The sequence below is a fragment of the Theropithecus gelada genome, chromosome 4 (genome assembly GCF_003255815.1).
Source record: "Theropithecus gelada isolate Dixy chromosome 4, Tgel_1.0, whole genome shotgun sequence".
Lineage (NCBI taxonomy): Eukaryota > Metazoa > Chordata > Mammalia > Primates > Cercopithecidae > Theropithecus > Theropithecus gelada.
This window is the reverse complement of record NC_037671.1, coordinates 26,518,583-26,538,742: the sequence shown is the minus strand read 5'-3', so window position 1 is coordinate 26,538,742 and position 20,160 is coordinate 26,518,583.

Here is a 20,160-nt window from a genome sequence, read left to right as displayed (position 1 = left end):
TATTAGGGGAGAAGTATTCTGTAACCAATTTTCTTGCCACTACTTTTTAAAAATTATATTGTCACTCATCTTCAAAATATATCAGAAATAGAGATAAGAGAGTCAATCTGAGACTAAATTGAGATCAGAGTTGATTTTAGTATAACTAGATAGTATAAGTGTTCATTCCCTGGGGAAAGAAACTTAGAAATTATTTTGTTCAAGCTTTTATTTTACCCATAAAGAACTGAGGTTTAGAGAGAGAGATTAAATTAACTTCTTGAGATTTCACTTGTGTCAGCTCAGAACTCAAGTTTCCTAGTTCCCATTCCACAGATGTTTCCACTTTACCAAGCTGCCTTCTAAATTGCATGCAAAAATAACCATTGGGGAAGTATTTTGTACAGGCTTATGTGCAGTATATTTTTTCAAATAGAATTTGAGTTATTTTCCATGTACAGCTTTTTCTATGTAAGATATACAACATCTTACATGCAATCAATACAGTTCTCCCTATTCACTGGAATGGAACATTGCTAAGTTGAGCAACAGAAACATAAACATCTTTTTGTTTGCTCTGGAAGTTATTTTTTAAATTACGTTTTCCACTGAAAAATATGCACTATCTTCTAATGGTACTAATTGGGTGTCTTGTTACACTACTCACAGGAAAATTCATTCAGTATTCATATTGGTTGGGATGTCCTTTGGATCATGAATTCTGTATGCCAAGGTTCTCCCAATATTCAAATGTATGGTTATTACCATTCCCTAAAAGATTCTGAGATAGTCTTTAGTTATTAGCTAAATTAAAGAATGTTTATAAATATAGCTATCTTTAATGTGATTAGCATTGTGTAATTTAAGTGTGCCTTGAATACTTCTAATGATACCAGTAAGCCTATTTTATCACCCCCATTTTACAATTAGAAAATTTGAGACTCAGAGAAGATAAGCCACATGCCTAAGTTCATTTTTTAGTAAAGGGCTGCATGAAATTTAAAGGCAGATCTATTTTTCTCATGAGTTCATATAGACCCTTTCCACTATATTGTGCTGGAAAAAATAATGCACTCACATAAAACACTTTAATAAAGAAATTAGGATTTTTCAACATTATTCTTTTGTATACTTCTTTTGAACATAAAAATAAGCTATATAGTAGCTTCTGAACTCTTGAATACTATTGTAAAAGAGTTATAAAAGACAAACACCTAAATTTTACCTCTCAGCCATGAAATTTCTTAATATTATTTTAAAGCCTGATATCCTTAGATACTTTCGGTTCCTTTAATCAATACTCACTATTTTTTTCAAATGAATAATGGTACCTAGACTGTGCTTTGTCTTACTTATTATAAAATTTTACTGCTTGACTAAATTGGTTTTTAATATGTCAGAAAAAATAGATATACTTTAAAGTACGTGACTAGATACCAGTACTACGCTTGGTGTTTGTTAGCTTAGGCTACTCAGATTCTTTCTCTGTGTTTGTTTGTTTTTGTAGACTCCTTCTTTAAATTGTGGTAAAATACACAGAATACAACATCTATCTTAATTTTTAAAGTGTACAGTTCGGTAGCATTAAGTACATTCACATTGTTGTGCTGCCATCACCACCATCTGTCTACAGGATTCTTTCCATCTGATGAAACTGAAACTCTGTACCCTTCAAACAATAACTCCATTTTCCATTTCCTCAACCCTGGCAGCCAGCATTCTACTGTCAGTGTGCAGAAGTTTGACTACTCATATAAGAGGCATCATGCAGGATTTGTAACTGGCTCATTTCACTCAGCATCATGTCCATAAGATTTATCCATGTTTTAGTGTGAGCCAGAATTTCCTTCCTCTTTAAGGCTGAGTGATATTCCATTGCATGTATATACCACATTTTATATATCCACTCATTTTGGGTGACTTCTATCTTTTGGCAATTGTGAATATTGCTGCTATGGACATGGGTTCCCGAACATCTCTTCAAGTCCCCACTTTCAATTTTTTGAGGTATACACTCAGAAGTGGAATTGTTGTACCATATGATAATTATAGGTTTTTATTTTTTTCTAAACGCCCTATGTTAGTAGCTACACCTTTTTTTTTTTTTAAGACAGAGTCTTGCTCTGTTGCCCAGGCTGGAGTGCAGTGACGTCATCTCGGCTCACTACAAACTCTGCCTCCTGGGTTCACGCCATTCTCCTGCCTCAGCCTCCCCAGCAGCTGAGACTACAGGCGCCTGCCACCACGCCCAGCTAATTTTTTGTATTTTTTAGTAGAGACAGGGTTTCCGTGTGTTAGCCAGGATGGTCTTGATCTCCTGACCTCATGATCTGCCCGCCTCGGCTTCCCAAAGTGCAGTGACACCATTTTATATTCCCACCAACTATGCACAAAAATTCCAGTTTCTTCACATATTTACCATCAGTTGTTATTTTCTTTTTCTGTCCTCTTTCTTGCTCACTTGCTTTCCCACTTTCTCTTCTCTTCTCTTCTCTTTTCTTTTGTTAGTAGCTATCCTAATGGGTTAATAGTCTGTTTCTTCTTTCTGGGCCCTAATTTTTCTTATTTGTCACTGTACTATGCTTTTTAATACTCTTCTTAGCTGTCACTTATGGTATTTATATTGTTGAATCCATTTGTGGCATAAAATGGGCTTCAAGATTTGGACATGTGGCACTATGCAATATTACCAATGGGTAGTAAGTTCAGTTGAAATAAACAAATGGCCTGGGTTACAGAACATTTCAGAGTATGTATACCACCATTATAATCAAGAGCACCAAATATTATACAAAATTCATAATAGAAGCAGAGATTATTCTGGAAAATATTAATTTTGTCAATACATAGAATCATTTATTTACAATGAGTACACTGGTTGATTGAAAATATTACTGCTAAAATTTTCTTTTTAAATATAATCCAGCTTGCAAAGATTATATGAACATATAAAATAAAATTTAGAAAATTTCAGAAAGTAACAGAAAGTATTTCCACCATTGAGATATAACTATTTTTATTTTGCTCCATTTTTTATAACATTTTACTTCTTGCATACACACATTCAGATGTATGATATATATACACTGTACATGCTGGCTTATTCACATAATATTATACAAAGAATGTTTTTCTGTTCTTATCTAACTAATTAAATATTTGCTGAAAATATATTTTTCAGAATAGCTGCATGCTCTTCAATAAATGTAGGATAAATATTCATTTCAATATGATTTCATAATTAGGTTTTAAATCTTTTATTATTAATAATAACTGTGTGGTGGTTAGCATAATGTTTAAATCTGTGTCCCCACTAATTATTTAAGCCCAGACATCAAACTAATTGGTCAATAAATAAAAATATTTTAAAACTACTGTTCATATAGTAGTGATCTATCATAGAAATCCACATCCTGAATTGGTCTGATTGCTTATAAGATTCAACTTAAATATTTTACAAGAATGTTACATAAATGATATTATGTATATCTTTTATATCTTTGCAAAAGGCCTCATACATTTACTATACAATTCTAACTACTGGTCGAAGGTACCTCAGTTTACTCATCTGGAAAATAAAAGGCAAGGAGGGCGAAGGGGTCATGAATTACATATTTTCCAAATTCTCGACTATACTCACTTGTCTTTTAATTAATAAATTACAGAAGTTAGTATGTAAGGATAAACTTATTTGTTGATTTTGATTTGTTGTTACTAATATGTAGGTACTTTTTTTCTAAATTTGCTGAATGAAGGCAAATCATAATATAGCTTTTATAGCTATTTCACTGAGCATGTAATTTTCTTACTCTCATGACATCTATTATGAGTTTAAAAAATATTTAACGGTTAGTTTGATTTTTAATAAAATTGATATATTTTTAAAAGAGGATTTTAATTAGCATAAGAAGACCAACATATTCCAGAATCAAAATGGTGTGATATACAGGGAAGAGGTCTTTAAATAAGTATTAGAATATTTTTTCTATATTCCTTTTTGTAGCATAAATGCTGATTTATGCTGATTCTGTTATTTTCAATACTTAGTAAAATTAAGATTCCAGGAAACATTTACTATTGTGTTCTCAGGATAAGATTTAGAAGCTCTTAATATTAAGAGTGTTCAATTATATTTTTATCATCACATATTAACTTATACATCTTGATTTTGTCTTACATACGTTGGTAAAAACACATTGCTACCTATAGTGAGTCATTTTAGACATATATGACTCAGGAGAATGAGAGAGTAACTAAAGAGTGAATAAGAAAGGCAAGATCTGGAATACAGAGTCAAGGAATTTATGAGAATATTGGATTGGTCTACCCGGTAATATAGCTTAAGATAAAATGAATATCTAGTTACACTCCCAAACAGTAAATACCTAGAAACTGATTCCTAGAGTTTAAAATTTGTTACTGAATGTATTTAATAAATAAATGAATACACTATTGTGAGATTTTTATTCAGACATTTCAATCCAACTTACTCTTTATGTAGACTTTTTTTTTGTTAAGGGGCATTCTTTTATAAAAAATTATTAATATTATTTATGAGTTGGCCTCTCCAGAGCACAATTAAGGGGCATTCTGAAATCATGGAAATCATGTTTTGAGGAGAGTTTAGAGTCTGTTTTTACATTCTGTTCTTCAATTCTTGTTTGCATTATTTGCATAGACTGTTGTCTTAGCATTTCTTTCACTCTTCATATATTCTTCAAGAGGGAGATCCTTGGGGACTGTTAGTGAGGCACAAAAGGTACTGCATATATTAAACAAAGCTTTCATTGCTGGGAAGAAATTGTACATTGTCCCACAGCTGCCTAATAGTGAAACCAAAAAAGAAAGAAAAAAACTCAACATGTTATAGAAAAAAATATTTGGACTTCTCAGGAAAACATGCTCCTCTGTGAGGAACAAAATTGCTTCATAACTTTTATCGTGGTTCCCCAGTCAGAGAAGTGTTCTAAATTTTTTTTAATTCAGTTCATTTGAGTGCAATAAACATTTATTGACGGCCTGCTAGGGTATTAGACTGTGGATAGGAGCTATTAAGATATAGATGTACAACATAGTTCTACCCTCATGAAACTGCAGGTAAGGGGCCAGAAGAGAGAGGAGAAGAGGCATAGGAATCTTTACCATCCATCAGGAGAAATGCAATGAAAAGCACAAAGAAATGAAGTAGTACAAAGGAAAAGGATGAATTGAAGAAAGTTCTCAAAAGGAACTGAGGCCTGAGCCAGTTCTGCAGGGTGTTGAAACAAAAAGGACTTGCCAAACGGATGGGTGTGAGTAGAGGACATTTCAAATGAGAGGGCCAGGATGTATAACAGCAAAGAGATAAAATAACACGTTTTTGTTTTGTTTTTGTTTTTAGAAAAGAAAACACAAATATTTTACTGTGGAACATAAAGTGTGATGGAAAAGTTACTTGAAAATAAAACTGGGAAAAATAATTGCATATGTTACCACCAAAAGCTATGAGTGTTGTGCTAGCAGCTTGGACTTTGCCCCAGGGACTATGAGGAGCCACTAAAAATGGGAGTAATTAAGGGAGTAATTAAGTCCATATCCCGTATAACCAAAAGCAGAGAGACTTTTAACGAGGTTATATATACAATGATAGTTGTACTGATGGATTAAGGGATTATGAATTGCTAGCAATGTACAGATTCAAAAAATATGTAAGAGATAAGGACAGAAGGGACTAATGATTGCTCATTGCATATAAGGAAGATTGAAAAGGCAACGCTGTCTTTCAGATTTATGACTTGGGTGATTGGATGTATAATAATGGTGACAACCAAAGTAGGAAATAGAGGACAAAGCTCAGCTCTGCAGGGCATGGATAATAACTTCAGTTTTGAATATCTTCACATTGTGATGTACATTTGCATTCATGAGGAGATTTCTAATCGCTATATATGAAGCTTGCAGAATCTACAGATCTTGATTTAAGTGATGGATGTAAGTATTGTTAAAAATCTAAAAACTCACAGTAAACTCTAATTGTGTTTTCTTAGATTCTATGTTTATCTATTTGGCATCCATTAATTACAGAGCCCAAGAGAGTCAAATGGACGAAGTTGTTTACAACTCCTGGGATCCAGAGCCCCTATGCTGAAACACTTATTTACCTAACTCTCACATACCAAGCCAATATTTCCTTTTCCCTAGATCAACCCAAGTCCTGGTGCCCAAAGACTAGAGACAGCCCCTATGCCTTAAGGCCCTCCAGAATTTTTTAAACTGCCAATGCAAAGCCATTCCCCTACCCTGTCTTGCCTTTTCCCATGGAGAACCCAATAAATGCTCTGGCCTGGGCTTTCCTCTTCCTCTTGCTTCTGCCTCCTGATGAGACCTGGTGCTTCCTTCCCCATGTGGCCTTTGTAGCCTGGCATGCTCCCTTCTCTTGTGAAATATAAGAAATAAATTCTTCTTTCAAAGGCAGTTATCTCAACGTCTGTTACCTTACCATATCTGATTAAAACAAACCCCAGGTATAAATCTTGAAATGAGCAGTCAGTGAGAAGCAAACATGGGCCAATCATCAAATCTCAGACAATGGGGGGCATCAAACTGATGGCAAGACAAGGACCAGGACAGCTAGGCCTCCTTAGCATTATTATTTTCAAGCAGAGGTCAATTTTAACCACATCTGTTAAAATAAGAACTGAGAAAGTGTTCATTGACTTGCAAAATAAAGTTATTATTAATGAATTTAGCATACATTTCATGGATATGATAGGATCCAAAGCCAGATTAGAAATTATCTATGGATATCAGATTTTCCTGCAACCTTTATTTTCTCAGATACAACTCACTGTAAGCTCTGAAATCTCATCTTTAAAAATATGGCTCTAAATAGATAATTTGTACTCTAGAGTTCTTAGGTAAATGTACTATATATAATTTGTGTCCTGTAGACATATATTTGGAAACAGAATTTCTCAGCAACAGTATGATGAGTAGAGAGAGAGAGAAAAAAAAATGAACTGAATCATAGACATAAGCCCTTTTTGAAAGCATTGAATGCATGAGTACATTATCAGTAAACATAGAGTCAAATTCAATAGACTTAGTGAAATTGCACATATTTATAGGTATGGACAAAATTTAATATAAACTTCCTAACTTTAGAGGGAGGAAATAGTTTGAAAAAGTTAACTTGCTGAAGGACTCATAATGCTTTTCCTATACTACACGGCACGTGGCTTTTGAATTGTTCCCCATTAATTCCTTTATGTAGTCTGCTCTCCTTCATGAAAAATGCCTAACATTACTCTGTAATTATATAATATGATAAACTAGTTTTTATTCAATATTCCATTAGCCAAAAGCTTTTACTTTTCCTTCAGAACACAAAACAGTCCTCTCTCTCTCTCTCTTTTTAAAACATGACCATGACATTGTCCTGCTTCTTTGACTGTGACTCAAGCAGTGTGGGCAGTGAAGTAAAAACATGGAGAATTCTCTCTCTCTCTCTCTCTCTCTCTCTCTTTTTATACATGATTCCTCTTTGTGGCCCAGGCTAGAGTGCAGTGGTGCAATCTTGGTTCACTGAAGCCTCAACCTCCCAGCTCAAGTGATGCTCCCACGTCAGCTTCCCAAGGAGCTGGGACTACAGGCTTATGCCATGAACACACTGGTTTAATTTTTGTAGGGGTGTGTGTGTGTGTGTGTATGTGTGTGTTGATGTTTTTTGTTTGTTAGCTTTTTGTATTTTTTTGTAGAGACGGGTTTTTGCCATGTTGCCCGGGCAGGTCTTGAACCGCTGGGCCCAAGTAATGCACCGGCCTCTGCCTCCCAAAGTGGTGGGATCACAGGTGTAAGCCACTGTACTCATCCCAGAATTCTTTTATGAATGATTGTGGCGATGGTGAGGTGGCCGGAAACCTTCACCTGGAGTAGGAATAGACAGATAATTGACCTCAACGTCTGCCCCCATTTCCCACAAAACACAAAAAGACCCACACACACAAAGAATTTTGGATCTTATCTTAAATTTTAAAAGTTAAATAAATCAAAAACAGTCATTGATACTTATTTCAGAGATTATGCATTTTTATGCCTCCCCTCAAAAAAAATCTGTGTTAACTATTACAAATGGTTCGTTTCTTCATAAACAAACATTGGAACAAAAACACTTTCTGAAAAGAAATTTTACTGACTTTCTTTCCTTCTTTTCTTGAAAACCTGTCTCTATTGCAACCCTTAATTCTTAGGTTCTTTCCTCAGCTTAGTGGAAGTAAATAGCTATTGATTACAGTTGCTGCAAACAGTCTGGTAAGTGAAGCTAAACCTGGCCCAGAAAAAAAAGACTGTATTTGTCAAATGGAAACATTACTTCCTCGTTGGATTTCAATCAGAGAATTGTTTCTTGAGTCCTTATAAATGCTTTGAAAATGCTCTGAAACCACAACAAGGTTGTACAAGTGTTCTGCTATGGGATGTGTTTCCTCATCCAGTATAAAAGGAAAGATAAAAGAGAAAGTGGGGAAGAAAGAAAGAAGAAAGATAGGAAGCGAAGAAGGGAGGAAGAATACAAGAAGGAGGAAAAGAGAGGAGAACTTCACCCTCAAGCATTAGTGATAGCACTTGTGTGTTCTTTAAATCAACTGTAGCAACCTGTGTTACTTTCATCTACTTTTTATGTTTAGTAATTTTTAACTTTATTTTGAACTCAATTCAGACTTACAGAAAGTTGCAGAAATGATACAGTTTCCCTTATGGAGCTTCTACTAATGCCATCATTGCACATAACCATAGTACGATGATCAGAATCAAGAAATTAACATTGGTACAGTAGTATTAACTAAATTGACTTCTATATTTGAATTTCACTAATTTTTCTTCTACTGTGCTTTCAGTTCCAGGATACTATCCAGGATGTTACCTTGGGATTGGTTGTTATCTCCCCTTAGTCTTCTGCAATCTGTAAGAGTTTCTCAGACTTTCCTCCTCTTTCACAGCCTTCACCCTCTTAAAGATCATTGACCAGTTGTTTCAAGTGTTCCTTAACTTGGAGTTAATTTAAATTTAAGTTAATTTAAACAAATTTGAACAGGCTTTTTATTGCATGGCTGAAACACACAACATCATTTTTACATTTTCCTAATTTGAATTTGTGTGACATTTTCTAACCATTGAGCTAAAGTCATGCATCTTTGGCAAGAATATCACAGAGGTGTGTGTGCCCTTCTCAGTGTGTCATATTGTGGGACCCATGATGTTCACATTTTATTATTGGTAACATTAACTTTGATTACTTGGCAAAGTTAGTTTCCACTGTTTTTTGTTTGTTTGTTTGTTTGTTTTTGGAATGTAAAATTACTGTTCTACTCTATGTGGTTAATAAATAACTTGGGGAAGACATTTTGAGAATATACAAATTATGTTTCTCCTTAAACTTTTTCTCATTGAATTCAGCACTCCTTAGTCAACCTTGTATGTGACAATTATCACTGTAGTGTGTACCTAATGGTGGTTTTATGTTTCCTCTTTGCTTCTATCTTTATTCGTTAAAATTCTACTCTGAGGAAGAACTGTCCCTTCTCTTTTATTTTTAATTATATATTTTAAGTTTGGTCTATGGATTATAATCAAATACTACTCTTATTTATTGCTCAAATTCCTCCAGCAGGCTATGTCCTTTTTCTTTTATCAAGCCCTCGTCTTTTTTGAATGCTTATTTGATTTCTGATACCATATAACATTCCAGGCTGATCTTATATGTTCCCTGCCTCAGTCCTGGCGTCAATCATTTCTTCAAAAAGTCCTAGCTTCTTTTATTGGGGAATGGTGTTTAGAAAGTTAAAATTTGGTGCTAGGTCTACTCACTGCTATCGCAGTGTCGTTGTTTGCAGGCCCTACAGCAGAGCTGGGAAATGTACATATGTATACTAACTGGATTACTTTTCAAGGGCTGCCACAGCAACTGACTACGAATCTTGTAGCTTAAAGCAACATAAATTTATTCTGTCATAGTTCTGGAGAACAAAAATCTGCAATATTAAACCAACCTTGTATTCTTGGCATAAATCTCACTTGACCATAGTGTATTATTACTGTTAATGTATCACTAATCTGTGATCAGAATTTACAAATTCTTATTAATCAGTAATATTAGTCTCAAGTTTTCTTTCTTTGTACTGTCTTTATCTGGTTTAATTATCAGTTATTCTTTCTTCAAAAAGAGAGAAAGGAACTAGGTAGTTTTCCTTCATTTTCAATGCTCTAAAATAATTTATAGAGTATTAGGAATATCTAGTCTGAAGCACATGGTAGAGTTCTCCTGCGAAACCATCTAACCATCTGGTACTTTTGGTAGCTTTTTGTAACTTTTTGTCTTTTTACTTATTTTCTGTGAATTTTATCTATCTTATAATGACAGCAGTATATTAAAGCCTCCTATTTGCAAGATAGGGACAAGGAAGTTAAGAGAGGTACTCACCTTTGATGCAAAATTTAATGGGGCACCAAAATACCTAGTAATCAAGTAAATACTATTTTAATGCATTACTTTAAAAAGTTAAATAAGTAAACTATAAGCCTATTGGACAGCATCCTGTCTACATAAAAAAGGTTTTATTGGAATCTGGGCCAAGATTGCAGTGAGATGAGTGAAGCAGAGTTGTGTAAGTGAAGGGACAGATCCTGCGTTTATTTACAATTTTATATTTAGTCATCATGGATTTTTTTTGAATTGACATTTATTGAATTCTGCTACACTCTCACTTGCCTCACCCTAATCTAGCTAGGTCTCCTAGTCCATATATCTTCTGCACCTCCTACAGTTTTTACTTCATAAAGGTTGAAGTAAAACCTTTTTTATATCTTCCCCTTTAAGATACATACTTTGAAATCCCTTCTGTGCAGTGCTTGGTTTAATCTGCTCAGTTATTTGTTTTTCCTCTCAGATTTACAGTGGGTTTATTTTTTCTGTCTATCTTAGTCACTTCGTACTGCAACAGCAAAATAGCATAGACTGAGTGGCTTAAACAGCAAACATTTATTTCTCACAATTCTGGAGACTGGGAAGTCCAAGATCAAGGCACTGGCATGGCTGAGTTCTGGTGAGAGTCTTCTTTGGCTTATAGATGGCTGTTTCCTTACTGTGTCCACACATGGTAGAGAAAGGAAGAGGGAATAATCTCTCTCTGTCTCTTGATATAGGAGAACTAATCCCATCATGAGAACTCTACCCTCACGACCTCAGCTAAACCAAATTACCTCCCAAAGGCCCACTTCCTGATGCTGTCACATTTGATTATGGCTTCAACATATACATTTCGGGGGGACATGCTCAGTCCATAACATTGATGCTACCAACTGATACTCAGGCCCTCTTAGCTGGTGTTCCTGTTCTGAACTCTTTAGGTTTTTCTCCTGGTCCATGCTTGCTGGTCACACTGAGGGCAGACAGGAGACTGTGAGCATGTGAGACTGCTTTGGCCCTAGTATTCATTTATTTTTCTTTTTTACATGCAATTATTTTGCTCCTTTTGTTTTCTATGTTTTCAAGTAACTTGGGGAAATGTAGTTTTGCTTTGAATTTTCATAGATGTGAAGTTATTTCGTATTATTGGGGAAGAGATTTTGGGAAGTTGTCTGTCTGCTACGCACCTGCTTTTGTCAGCAGCTACTGGAAGTTTTCTAGTCATTATTATTAATGAATTCTTCATAATGGTATTGTATATTCCCAAGTGATATAAAAACAAATGAATAGACAACTTAAAAATGTCAAGAATTGTTAATCTGAAACAGCTAAAACCGACCGAAAGCTGTAACTGAAATCCTGGTCCCTGAAACTGGGCAAAGCAGGTACAGTTGTCTCTATAACAGAATGATAAGACATGCAGATATATATTTGATTTGCTGGATAAGGTATGTTCAATTTTAAAATTGAACATAGCTGTGTTTGAATTGCCAGATATCATCCTGGATACATTTTCCAACCGTCCTAAATCTTATATTTAAATTTGGTTTTAAATGTGTGGGTACATAGTAGGTTTATATATTGGGTACATGAGATATTTTGGCACAGGCATGCAATGCATGACAACCACATCAGGGGAAATTGAGTATTCATCTCCTTAAGTATTATTTATCCTATGTATTACAAATAATCCAATTATACTTTTTAAGTTATCTTAAAATGTGCAATTAAATTATTATTGACTACAGTCCCCTACTGTGCTATCAAGTACTAGGTCTTATTCATTCTTTTTAACTTATTTTGTAGCAGTCAACCATCTCTGCTTTCCGTTCACCCCCCCCAACCCCCCACTACTTTACATAGCCTCTGGTAACTCTCCTTCTATTCTCTCTCTCCATGTGTTCAATCGTTTTGCTGAATCTCTTTTTTAAAATATATAAAATCACCAGGTTATTGGGAGAAATAATGGAATTATGTTTTACAGGTATCAAACAAGAGTGCCTGGCATAGTGGGTGTTCAAAAATGCTCCTTAACTCACCATTTTCTTTTACTTGTCCTGCCACTTTTATTGAAACAGTATATAATCTTGAGGATTCCTTCTTTGTCATATGTTTATGTTGGAAATATAGTCTTTTCCCCCATTTTAACACAAATTTCTCATCATTCTCTCACTCTGCTAAATATTAAAGCACCAATTTTCCTACAGTTTGGGATCCATAATTCTCAATGTATAGAATTAACTTTAGTTCTCATTATGAGGTTTTTACTGTAACAAAATTGTATATAAATATATGCAATCATCAGCTTAAACTATTGATGCTAAATCCAGTTAGGCACTGGTTGAGATTTGTCATATCTAAAAGTTCTTTCCATTTTCTCTTATCATCTGCATGATTTATCACTGGGCTAATAAAAAAATTTAGAAACTTACCTCACTGCATTTCATGCTTCTAGTCCGGCTGAGCTTAAGCCCTTTGTTAGGCAAGTCATTTTGTTTGTTTTTTGTTTCTTTTAGTTTTTCTTTAATTTTTTTTCTATTCAGTCAACTCAACTCTTTTTAATTCATCTCAAGTCAATTCAAATCAATTGAGTTATGTTTTAGACATTTCTGTTTCCATTTACAGAGCAAATGCTGTAGACTGAGCACTGTTCTTTTCATTGAGAAAATAAAGTTGCTATAAGAGCTAAAGTCTATTGGACCACCTACAGAAACACAAAGTGGTATTGTCACACTAGCAAGTCAGACATGGTGCAATGGGATCAGAGAGGAAGAGAATACCCAGGTTTTGGAGCAGGGTCAGTGAAGATTTCAGAGAAGGATTATTTTAGAGATGAACCTTGTAAAATGAGTAGGATTTTATTTAAAAAAATGAAATGTTTTTTGATGGCGGTAGGAACTCCAATAAAGGTATTATTTGTAGAGATGACCTCAGGCTACTTATCAGCCAGTTTTTTAAACAGAGCCCTTCAAGGCCCAGATTTTCCCGGAAGACTTCAGAGGCTACCAAAAGGGCAATGCCTAAAGGGAAAGAGAGTTAAAAAGAGAGTTTGAAAACTGAATAGAGGTGATATAGACCAACCATTTACATTTCAAAAAAGTCTACTACATCTTAAGTTCCAAAGACCTAGGTGATCTTTATCCTAATAAGAGAATCCCCTTTTTCTGAAAAATCGCTGTTATTTAGTATATTCATCCTTCCCTTTCTTCCTTATTACTTTTATCTTTTGCTTTTATATCTGAGACCTGGTCCATTTGTGTTTCATTTATTGCTTAGTTTTTGTTATGCCCTTCCTCCCAATCATTCCTCCTTCCCCACTGTCCATTATCTCCCTGCATACCTGATATGTAGGAGCACTTTCAGTCACATAGGCTAATTGGATTGGGAAGACATTGCCAGTATTAGGAAGGATATTAATGAGATGGGTAATTGTGAAAATTCTGCCTATAAAGTGAACATGTTCCGCTGCTTATTATAAACCTTCCTCATACCTTTTATTTTCCTTCTTGTTAATCTCTTCAAACAAAAATAATCAATCATGGAGCCTTTAGAGGAAGAACAACTCTGATTTTATCACGTCATTTTTCATCTAGATGTGAAGACTAAGGGTGACCTTAGAAGCATCCAACTGAAAATGTAAGAGCTGCTGTCAGCCTTTCCTCCTGAAGGACTGGCAACAGCTTTCCTATCCCAACCAACTGGGTTCTAACTGGCTAAGAATTCACCTCTACTGTGTTAAGGCATGGAAATTTAAGGGTAACATTTATTACAGCAGGTGGCATTACAAACCACCAGACACTAGAGATATATACCTAAGTGCCTTTAGACCTATATTCTTTCTTTTATGGTCCATGAAAAAGTCTTCAAGCATTTCTGGGAAAGCTGTGTTGCCAAAAAGACATAAACCAACATGGACAGTGCTGAATAAAGATGATGGGGATATATTAAATGATAAGTTACAAGGAAGATGTTTCCTTGCTCATTTTATTGGGAATTAACCCCAAACAAATATCCACATGAACTGGGGCCTAGAAATGGGCTATTACATAAAGAGATAGGAACAAATATTTACAGTGTAGACTGCAACTCCTGGCAGTATATCTGTACAGGGAAACAGAAAGGCCTGCCTGTAAGATATAAGCAGAATTGGAATAAACCATGACAAATATATATTTTTTAAAATCAGAGAAAAAAATGTTTTCTATTTATCCCTATAAATATCATTTCCAGTGGTCTTCATTCCTTTCAGTAGATCCGCGCATCCATTTATTATGATTTTGCTTTGGTCTGGAGAACTTCCTTTATCACTCTGTGAAGTGTAGATCTATTGGCAACACATTCCTTTAATTTCCATATCTGCAAATGAATTTTCTGTTAATTTTTGAAGGATATTTTTGCTGGATATATAATTCTGAGTGGACATTATTTTTCCCCTCTTTAAGCACTTCAAAAATGTCATTCTACCATCTACAGATCCCTAGTGTTTTGATAAGGGAGTCAGTGATTATTTATCATGGCTCACCTGTAAACTATGCATTGTTGGCTACTTTTAATATCTCTTTTTAAAAATCTTGGTTTCAGCGGTTTCAAGACAATATGCCCTGGTGTGTTTTTTCATTTTAGTTATCTGGACTGGAATTTAATGAACTTCTAAAATGTATAAATCCGTATCTCATTCCAAATTTGAAAGTTTGGGGTTATTACTACTTTAAGGATTTTTTTCTGCCTTGGTTTTTTTTTCTCTTTCTTCTTGGGACTCCAATTATGCACATATTAGATGTTTTGCTGTTATTCTGCAGGTTCCTAAGTTTCATTTTCTTTAAATATTTTCTCCAATTTGTAAAAATCTTATTTCCTAATATACATGCTTTTTACTTTTTTTCTTGCCTTATATTATTAGCTAGGTCCTTGAGGACAATATTGAAAAGAAGTCGTATGAGTAGGTACTCTTCTCTTTTTCCTAATGTTAGGGGGAAATATTAGGTCTTTTAGCATTAAATATGATGTTAGTTGAACTTTTTTCATAGATATCCTTTATCAAGTTGAGAATGTTACTTTTAATTCCTAGTTTGCAGACCATATATATATTATATATACATACTTTATGAATAAATATATATTTTATATATATATAAATATATGTAAAAGTTCTATAATTCTCCAGGTACAGATTCAACTTTAGTTCTCATTATGAGCTTTTTACTGTATAAAAATTACATACAAATATATCCAATCATCAGCTTACTGTTGTTGCTGAATAGAGTTAGGGACTAATTTCGATTTGTGATATTTAAAAATTCTTTCTATTTTCTCTTATCATCTGAGTGCTTCATCACTGAGCTAATATAAAAATTCAGAAACTTGGCAGGCATGGTGGCTCACACCTGTAATCCCAGCACTTTGGGTGGCTGAGGCGGGCAGATCACCTGAGGTCAGGAGTTTGAGACCAGCCTGGCCAACATGGTAAGACCCCATCTCCACTAAAAATACAAAAAAAATTAGCCAGGCATGGTGGTGGGCACCTATATTCCCAGTTACTCGGGAGGTTGAGGCAGGAGGTTCACTTGAACCCAGGAGTCAGAGGTTGCAGTGAGCTGAGATCATGCCATTGCACTCCAGCGTGGGTGACAAGAGCTAAACTCTGTCTCAAAAAAATAAAATAAATTCAGAAACTTACTGAAATTCCATACTCCTTCTACTTCACCTGAGTTGAATCTCATTGTTAGGCAAGTCATTTTGTTTTTAGTTTTTCTTTAAATTTTGTTCCATTCAGTTAACTCAACTCTACTCAATGCAACTGAGGTCAATTCAAATCAATTCGATTAAGTTTTAGAACATTCCATTCTGATGTCAAAACTGATATTGGACTTTGTAAATTATTTTATGTATCTGTGTAAGTGATTATATGACTTTTCTTGTTTAGTTTATTAATATGGTGAATTGCTGTGATTGACTTCCTAATGTTAGATGATCCTTGACTTTCTAATATAGACTCCACTTAATCATGACATATTCTACTTGTATAGATTTGTGGATTAGATTTTCTAAAATTTGTTTAGAATATTTACATCCATGTTTATGAGGGATATTATTCTGTAGTTTACTTTTTAAATAATGTCTTCGTTTGGTTTATGTCATAGAATGAGTTGGGAAATATAAATTTCAGTTTTTCTCAGAGTTTGTATGCAGTTGGTAATATTTCTTCCTCTAATATTTGTTTACCTGGAAAGCCATCTGGACCTGCAGCTTCTCTGTGGAAAGTGTTTTAAACACAAATTAAAATTATTTAGAATATCAGAATATCTAGATAGGGCTATTCAGGTTACCTGTTTCTTCTTGAGTGAGCTTTAGTAGTTTATTTCTTTCAATAAATTTGTGCATTTCATCTAAGATGTCAAATACATAAGTATAAATTTGTTCATTTTTAAAAATTCTTTTAGATCTATAGACTTTGTAGAGATGACATCTCTCTCGGTGCTGATATTGGTAATCTGTCTATTTTTTTCTCCTCATCTGTTTTGTTAGAGGTTTATTAGCATTCTCAAAGAACCAGTTTTTTTTAGCTTTCATCTGTTTTCTTTATTGTTTTTCTATTTTCTGTTACAATGATCCCTACTCTGATGTGTATTACTTCAGTTTTCCCCCTTATTTTGGGTTTCATTTATTCTACTTTTCTAGTTTCTTAAGATGGAAACTAAGAATCATTGATTTGAGACTTTTGATTTCTTCATAAACCTTATACTCTGGGTGAGGGAATCAGACAATTAAAAATAACCACAAAGCATGAGTTAAATAGCATGTCAGAAGGTTAGATGTGCTGTGAGAAAAAAAGAAAATGACATAGAAGATGGTTAGGATTGACTGAAAGTGTAGATGTTAGTTGAATGATTACAATTTTGAATAGAGTGCTCATCCCTGAAATGTGGCATTTAGGAAAAGACTTAGAGCTGAGTTAGAGAATTAACCTTGCACATTTCTGTAGGAAGAACTTTCCAGCAAAAGGAAAGAATCAATGCAAAGGCTCTAAAATGACTGAAGTGTTGGAGCAAAAGCAAGGAGGTCAATATTGTCAGTGAGTAAGGAATGAACTAGAGTAGTTGGGAAAGAGCTTACAGTGTTCCAAGGGAGGTCCCTCTTACAGTATGGAATATGTGTTTTCTCCATTGGTAATATTCTAGCTGTCTTATCCCCAAAAAGGAAATATCTTACCCCCAAATCTTAACCCCAAAAGGAAAAAATATCTTAACCCCAAAAAGGAAAAAAGAAAGAATACACATTGCACAAAATTGGAAAATTAAAAGAAAAATGCCAAATATCTCTATTGACATTAACCACAAACTATTTATAGTTTTACCACTCGCTTTATCTCCTCTCATTTTTACCATCCTTTCAGACTGAACCATAACCTTCATGTGGTATTTTAAAGGCTCAGCTTTCAAGGGTAAAAAATTTGACTTCCTCATTTAAAAGAAAAAAAAAAAATTGGATTTGGCCAGATTTCACTGACATGTATACGAGTTTTTTCATGAATAAAATGGCAAAGGTGTTCTTGGAAAAAAATGCATTAATAATTTCTTTTCAAGGATCCCATGAACATTTTTGAAGAAATAAATTGTGTTGTCAGAAAGAATGCAAAGATTTTTCTCACTGATTTAATAAAAATGGATGACACATTTTAAAACATTATCATGGAACACCTAAGTGTTGTTTTTCTTGTATTTTCTTCTTGGATATAGACCTTTTCAAGTTTTCAAGGTTTTATCATTGCCAGATAAGCTGGTATATGGAACAGGCATTGTGGCACTTTAATTATGGCCAGATTACAAAGAATTATTTTTAACTTGTGCTTCTGAGAAACTGCATGCCTTTTTAGATTTATATTCATCTATATACCCCTTCCATTCTTGAAGTGTCTTATGATGTCATTTGTAACTGTGCTCAGGAAGCAATCATGACAAAAATAAATAAAAAACAAATGATTGGAAAAGCAAGCAAATATTTTCTGATCTTTACAAAGATTCCATGTTTAAGTCAAAGTCTTCTTCAGGTGGTTTTCCAAACCAGTAGCTTAAGCAGACACATAAAAATGTTCACATTTGCAACAAGACTCTTTCTGTGGTCCACTGAGGCTGGCAGGCTCTTTGTCTTTTTCTGCTTTCATGTCCAGTAGCACTAGTTTGCCCACTTTGTACTTATGTACAGTAAATACTGCCTATGTACAGGAAAATACTGCTTTTGGATGAGCTAAAAAAATACTAATTTGATTAATGGAAGAAAATCTGTAGCTACAATCACTAGTGTTTGTCACTAGGTCACTCTCATATAGCCCAATCCTTTTTCCCCACAACACTAGAAACTGTGACATGTGGAGTCATAGTAGAGGAAACTAGACAGGTGAACTTAGCAGTCATTCATCTGAGTTCATAACAACAGTGATAGTGATGGCGACAACCACAATTTAAAAAGCAATTTTACATTTAATGTGGTTGAATTTTGTGAGAGATTGGCATATTGTTATAATAATATCAGTAGTTAATAAATTAATATTAGTTAAGCCTTACATACAAATTTTGAAACTGTGCAAATCTCTGCAGATTAAAAAATCCGTAAGCATCAGGAAATCTCAAAGCTTTGGACCAAGTGAATTTTAAACTATGTTTTATGCAATCACAACATGTTAGCAAATCAGTAGAGTAACAGAAATAGAGAACACATTTGTCAGTATTAGTCTGACATTACCTGAGATATGAAGGAGGCAAGGTCCTCAGTAATGGGTATCTTGCATAGAATGCTATCACCTTGTTATACCATCTCACCTATCTTTGAATGCTAAGATGGGTTGTCTTGCAGATAAAGTTATCTTATTATGGATAAGTTCACCTTGTGAATATGGTTATCTTCTTGTAGGTAAGATAGATTCATCTTGTGAATACTCTGTCCATCTTGTGGAAAAGAACTTTGAAATTCACAGTGAATGAATAACTTGTATTAATATAAAATCATTCAGCCATTAGGTATTGACATTAGGACTTGAACCTAGGCGTTCTGATTAAACCCCCGCTCTTTGTATTGTATCCTGGCAATTTTTAAACTTGGGCCCTCTTTTAGTCCCCCTCAAGTACTGAAAATGATCATTGTCTCCTCCTCTTGTTTCTTTTGTCTGACTTTCCCATCCCAAATATTCACACCTGAGTTCAAGTCACATGTTAACGATAGATTTCAGAACTCGAGTAAAGAAAGTGGCCACATCTGATTATATACATTGGAATGCTGCTGTCTGAAGAATCTTGTTTTAGGATTCAGTGTCTTTCAACATCAAAACAGGATAGCCTGAGATACAACTGGTATCTTCTTGTCAGCATATCTTGTTCCATAGGCTATGCTGTAACAAGAAACATATGGAACCGGTGTTTGGTAGCAATTTCCAGCAGGGAATGGAAAGATGAAGGCAAACAGCTAGAGTGGAACTAGAAGGTCGTTCTCAAATATACTCCTCTGAGTCTCCAGAACATCAGAAGGGTCCCCTCACCTCAGCATTCCATTCACCCTTGAAACTCTCCATTCTCCCTTAACCAAGGAAGTTTCTTATTTATTGTTTCATATAGCAAGCTTCCAGTGAGATTTATTTTTAATAGAAAGGCCTCTGACTGAAGAAAATTTTGTAAGCCATGAGAGAAGAGTTGAGGAGTGGGGTGAGTGGTCATTAAAGAATTCCTGGCATCTTCGGGGCTGGGCTTGTA